The sequence below is a fragment of the Galeopterus variegatus genome, unplaced genomic scaffold (assembly GCF_000696425.1).
Source record: "Galeopterus variegatus unplaced genomic scaffold, G_variegatus-3.0.2 Scaffold5038, whole genome shotgun sequence".
In the NCBI taxonomy this organism is placed as follows: Eukaryota; Metazoa; Chordata; class Mammalia; order Dermoptera; family Cynocephalidae; genus Galeopterus; species Galeopterus variegatus.
In genome coordinates this window covers 71,246-77,512 of record NW_007731149.1, presented here as the reverse complement: position 1 = coordinate 77,512, position 6,267 = coordinate 71,246, and the positions used below count along the sequence as shown (strand labels likewise).

The following is a 6,267-nucleotide window of genomic DNA, read 5'->3' as shown; positions in this document are numbered from 1 at the left end:
TTAAATATACAGAATTTTGCTTTCAAATTATTACTCATTTTCTCCAAAGCCTCAATAGATCTTTGCTTACTAACAAATAACCTACAACCTAATTCAGGCATTCAACATCTTCTGCATTCTAGACCAAAATTTTCCTTCAATTTGATTTCCTGTGAAACTCCAGCCTACTCTCTCTATCTTCTACTCATTTATCCATCCTTTTGTCCATCCAGCCATCTGTTCAACCATCATCTATTCCTCCATGGAATGATCTAAATATATTTGAGGAAAAGACCTCAATGCACCCATCCTGGCATTAGCAAAGTAGAAAAGAAAGAAAAGCTAATATATATAATCAGGGAATTGCTGCATTTTAAAAACAATTTCAAATACCCTTTCAGAGGATTTTCTGCAAGAATTGGGGGGAAAAAACCCTAAAACCTTCACTGATTTGAGTTCTTGCTGGATTTAAACTGAATGTCTACTATCTGTAGTCCAATAAGATCAAATACCCTTTCAGAGGATTTTCTGCAAGAATTGGGGGGAAAAAACCCTAAAACCTTCACTGGTTTGAGTTCTTGCTGGATTTAAACTGAATGTCTACTAACTGTAGCCCAATAAGATGAAGAAGAAAGACGGTTCAAAGTCAAAGCAATAGTTTTCCTACCTGGGGTGAGGCCAATAGTGGTGAAGGGTGAAGAGTGGAGGCTCAGTCCCAGGATCTGAGAAAGTTTCCTGGAATTCCACCATGCATTCCCCTGTGCTGTACATTATCTAGAGTGCATGACATCCTCTGGCTACTGTGGTGGGAACAGCAGAATAGCTCAAATGGGCAACGGAATGGAGGACTTGGGAAACTGCATCATTAGTCTTGTATCCAACTTTTGTCTTGTATCCAACTTTAATACAGTAAATTCCATTTCATGTACTGAGACTCAACAAACATTCTTCTAGACTTGCTACCTACAGATGTGGTCTGAGAACCAGCAACACCAGCATCATGAGTATGTTTATTAAAAATATAGACTATCCAGCCCCACCCCAGTCCTAATGAAACAGAATCTGCATTTCAACAAAGTCCCCAGGTGACTCATGTGCATATTGCTTGAGAAGCCCTGCACAACCTTCTGGACACAAGAGGGCAGTGTTTCCTATCCCCTCAGAGCCTTTCTCAGATTTGAAACAAAGTTCACTGTATAGCTGGATTAGGCCCGTGTGTGCATATAATGTGCTGAACAGGCTTCTCACTGGTCGGCTGGTAGGAAGGCTGAGACTTCCTCCTAGAATAGAAGAATCCCAGTAACACCCACCAAACTAAACAGAACGGCTTTTTGACTGACAAGGCTGGATCCACATTTCAGGCCACAGTTGGGGACAAGAATGGAGCCATTCCTGGGAGGCGCTTTGGTGGTTTTGTGGCTTCAAATGGACTGTGAGTTGGAGGCTTCCTGGTGATGGGGACTGAGAGATCCAGGGACACAGCACAGAGGATGGAGGGGAAGGGCCGGGATCCCTTCCTCTTCATCTTTGGGTCTATCTGGGGGTGTGGGAAGAAAGTGGACTCTTAAGAGTGTCAGTGAGGTGACTAAACCTTCTGTTTTTGGCATTGTGCTTCTGCCTAGGGGTGAACAGCCAGAAGGTAGAGCAGAATCCTCGGGCCCTGAGCATCCAGGAGGGTGAAAAGGCCACTCTGACCTGTAACTATACGAGCTTCTCTCCAGAGGCCCTACAGTGGTACCGACAAGATCCAGGAAGAGGCCTCGTCTTCTTGCTGCTAATACGTGAAAATGAGGGTGAAAAACAGGAAGGAAGACTGAGGGTCACCTTTGATAAGACCTCCAAACAGAGCTCCTTTCATATCACAGCCTCCCGGCCTGTAGACTCAGCCACATACCTCTGTGCTGCAGACACACAGCGGTGCCCTGGCAGCTGCATCCTGCACCCAAACCCTGCTCACCTCTCACAGTCAACGGAGCTGGTGCTGTTCCCACAAGGCCTCCTCCAGCTCCTGGAAAAACAAAGGGGGGGGAGCATTTGAAAGGGGTGAAATGTGTGGGACAGAGCACCTGATTGACCAGGATAGGGGGTTTGTGCTATGCTCTCAGGACTGCTGATGCTATCTGTACAACTTTAGTAACACATGAGGTTTGTAGGTGTCAATTTCCTTATCAAAAAATGATGGGCTTATTAAATACATGATTTCTGCAGTTTCTCTCAGCTCTGAAATTCAGAGTCTCATTTTTCCCAAGCTTACTCTTTCAAGAAATATTTGATTACCTAGTATATTCCAAAATTGTCTTAAATTTGTATGTTCTCAATAATATATCTCCTTGTTTCTTTTGACTGGAGAATTTAATCCTTTTACATTAACAGTTGTTATTGAATGGTGTTGATTTACTCCTAGCAATTTATTGATTTTTGTTTGGATGTCTTAAGTGTCTTTTGTTCCTTTCTTTCTGATTTACTGTTTGTCTTCTGTGTTTGTTGGTTTCTTGGGTTGCAGATAAACTTTTTTTCTTTCTCTTCATTGTTGGCATTTTTATTTTACTAATGGGTTTTGATTTTTCTTGAGTTTTATGGCAGTGGTAGGTATTTTTCAGGTACCGAACCCAGAACTCCCTTGAGAATTTCTTGTATGGGTGGTCGCGTGGTAGTGAACTCCTGTAGTTTTTGTTTGTCTGAGAAATATACTATTTGCCCTTCATTTCAGAAGGATAGCATGCAGGGTAGGTTAATCTTGGCTGGCAATCTCTGTCTTTTAGTATTTTGAATATATCATCCCATTCCTTTCTGGCTTTTAGGATTTGTGATGAAAAGTCTGATGTTAGTCTGATTGGGACTCCCTTATAGGTGATTTCACTCTTCTCTCTTGCAGTTTTTAAGATTCTCTCTTTGTCTTTGAGTTTTTTCAATTTGACTGTAACATGTCTTGGAGAAGACCTTTTTGGGTTGAATACGTTTAGGGATCTATGAGCTTCCTGAATCTGAAGATCTGTGTTGTTTCCTATACCGAGGAAGATTTCTGCCACTATTTTGTTGAATATGTTTTCAATGCAATCTCCTTTTTCCTCCCCTTCTGGAATACCCATGACTTGGACATTTGAGTGCTTAAGGTTGTCTGATATCTCTCTTAGATTTTCTTCAATGTTTTTAATTCTTTTTTCTTTCTTTCTTTCTTTTTTTTTTGTCTGCCTGTGTTATTTCAAACAGCCCATCTTCAAGGTCAGAATTTCTCTCTTCTGCTTCTGGAAGCCTGTTTGTTAAACTCTCTTTTGTGTTTTTTACTTCGTTGAATGAATTCTTCAGCTCGGCCAGCACTGCTACATTCTTTTTCAGGGCATTAATTTCCTTGTACATTTCTTCTTTCAGGTCCTGTATACTTTTCCTCATTTCATCATGTTGTCTAGCTGAATTTTCTTGTATCTCATTTAGTTTCCTTTGAATTATCACTCTAAATTCCTTGTCTGACATTTCAAGGGCTTCTTGTTCTATAGGATCTAGAGTTTGTGAGTTTTTACCCTTTGGTGGTATACTTCCTTGATTTTTCATATTTTTGGTATCTTTCCTTTGATGTTTAGTCATTGTTGCAAGGGATTTCATGGTCCACTGGTTCGACACTATTGTCTGGCTAGGATGCTGCTGGGGCTGCCAATTTGGCATGGCTGCCTCAGAGTCTGCTCGTTCACCCGCTGGCTCCTTTGGCACATGGTCTCCATGGGACTCAGGCCTCTCTGGTTGGGCACCTGTCTGATTGGCAAGCACTTGGCTGGGCTGGGGAGGGGGTCCGGCGGCGGTGAGGCCTACCTGCTTGGTTGTGCACTGGTGCCACTGGGCATGTGGTCTCTGCGGATCTTGGGCCTCTCCAGCAGGGCACCTCTCTGGTCAGTGTGCACTCAGCCGGGCTGGGGATTGGGTCCGGTGGTGGTGAGGCCTATCTGCTTGGTCATGTGCTGGCGCCGTATGGCATGTGGTCTCTGAGAATCTCAGGCCTCTCTGGCGGGGCCAAGTTTTTATTTTTATATAGGTTTTTGATAAAAAGGCATAAACCGTATTAAATATTTTCTGTAGGTGGCTTGCTTTGTCATGTTATCTATGATTATTTTTATACAGATATTTAAGTTTTTGAGGTAGTCATATTTACCAGTCTTCTCTTTTATGGTTAGCATCAAAGATCAGTAATCTTTCTTACCCTGAAATCTTAAGGCAGTGCTTTTCAATGTTTTCTTCTAATTATTTTAAGTTTAATCTTTCTCATTTGGGTATAGTGATTTTGTTTTTGAAAACAGTTTGAGGAAGGAATATAGTGCATCTCCTTTCACTCCAGTAAATAATACTAGGTATCTGATCATTCTTCCATCTTGGTCATCCCATCTTTCTCATATATCAAGCTGCTATGTAAACTTTGTTCTGTTCCTGGGATAATTATTTCCCATTACTAAGGCAAGATTTTCCTCACTACTCTACCTAATGAATTACAAATTTTTCCACTCCAGCTAGTGGGAACAGACAAGGGTCTTGTCCCTGTGTGAGCATATGCTGGGCAGTGCTCCTCGTAATCCTTTTGGATGGTTTTTCCTCTGGCCTCAGGTAGTTGCCTACCATGCATGGGCTGCCCGGTATTCTGAGTACACAAGAGAGACCCTGGGATGATCTCTGCAGTTCTCTCTGTGCAGCTCTTTCCTCTTGGGCACTCCCTGCTGTGAATTCTACTTGCCTTGGTCTCTCACATCTGAACTCTCTCTTTTCAACTCACAGAACTGAAGCAGTTCACCAGAGCACCCTCCCTATTTATTATGCAAACAAGGAATTTTTCACAGAAACATTAGAAAGTAAATGTTAAATATTAAATAGTAGTTAGTAAATATTAATTATAATTAATAATTATAATTATTAGTAGTAATTAGCAAATATTAAGCACTTTACTTAATAATTAGATTTTGGACAAATTTCCAAATAAACAAACATTGATTAAAATATAATTTTGTCACCTCTTTCATCAAAAGTTTTCACATCCCTGGTTTAATTATCACCCCTTTTACCTTTCTATTCTTTTGTCTGTGGGGATTTTGGAGAGATTAGGCAGGGAGCACGTATGGCCAGAACCATTATTCACAGACATTAAAAGTCTCAAACTGACAACTTCTCATAAGTGAAAGACAATCTGCAGGCAAAAGGGAGCAAGAAAATGAGTATCTTGAGGACAGATTTGATCTCATCCTGCTCGGAACAATCACAGCCCTGGTAAAGAGGCTTTCTGTTTTTAGAAAAAGGACCCTCTTGGCCTGAGGGAAGGCAGAGTGTTTCTCTCTTCTCATTTCCCATGAAACTGATCTCCCAGAGTAGTGGTTACTTTTTTACTCACAGGGGTTTGGCCACAATCAACACTACCCTCATTTTACCAGACCCGACTTTTACTCATATTAAACTGCTGGTTGCCTGTCTATGATGGATTTCATGATCAAACTGCTCCCAAGTCTTTCACTCCTTTCAGAAGTTTCCCTTGGCTCTGGTCTGCTGGTGGTACTCCTTCAAGTGTTCCAGGGTTAATGCCAATTTAATCTTACTCTGTCTTTAAATCCTTCAAAAGTTCTTTGCTTTATTTTGCAGTGCCTTCATCTGAGTCTGTTCAGTTTCATTGGCAGATGCTCAAATCTGTTAATGTTCTCTTGATAGTGTGGTAACCAGAATTGTGTGAAATACTCATCTTGTTCTGCGCAGATGACAATGGGATTTTCTTTCTTATCTGAATATTATATTATTATTGTTATTGATCTAAAGCCACTGACTCTTGGTAATTCTGCTTGAAGTAGACAAAGATAACCTTACTTCATTTTCCATGTTCTAGGTTGATATTTTGTAGGTCTGATTTTATTTTTAATTTCACCAGCCAAGGCAATTATCTCCACATCCTACCACATTCTCCTCTTGATCTGATGCTCACTGTCAGCAAGGACATCGGAAGCTCAGCCTAGCGGAGTTGATGTGATTGTTTCTGCTTAAATAATGACTCAGCTGCTTTTACACAAAGGCTCTAATGAACTCCAAAGTCTGACAGATTTATTGTGAGATCAGTTTCTCTGTCAAGTAAATTTCTCCTCTATTTTACAGTCCTCATTTTTTACTGAAGCTAGGATTAATGTAATTGACTACAAAGGGTGACAAAGCGCAGATTATGGAAGAAAGAAGCATGTTCATTTCCTTCTCTAAACAGAAGGACAGCACAGGTTAGCTTTCTGTGGGGAGTCTGGACCCTCAGTCCTGCATCTGGCCTCCAGAGGGTGATGTTGA

At 41.1% G+C, this 6,267-nt stretch overlaps 1 pseudogene; it reads left to right on the top strand.

Annotated features, from left to right (window-relative positions):
- Positions 1-1,359: 1,359 nt before the first annotated feature.
- Positions 1,360-4,306, top strand: LOC103604225 (annotated as a pseudogene).
- Positions 4,307-6,267: the final 1,961 nt, after the last annotated feature.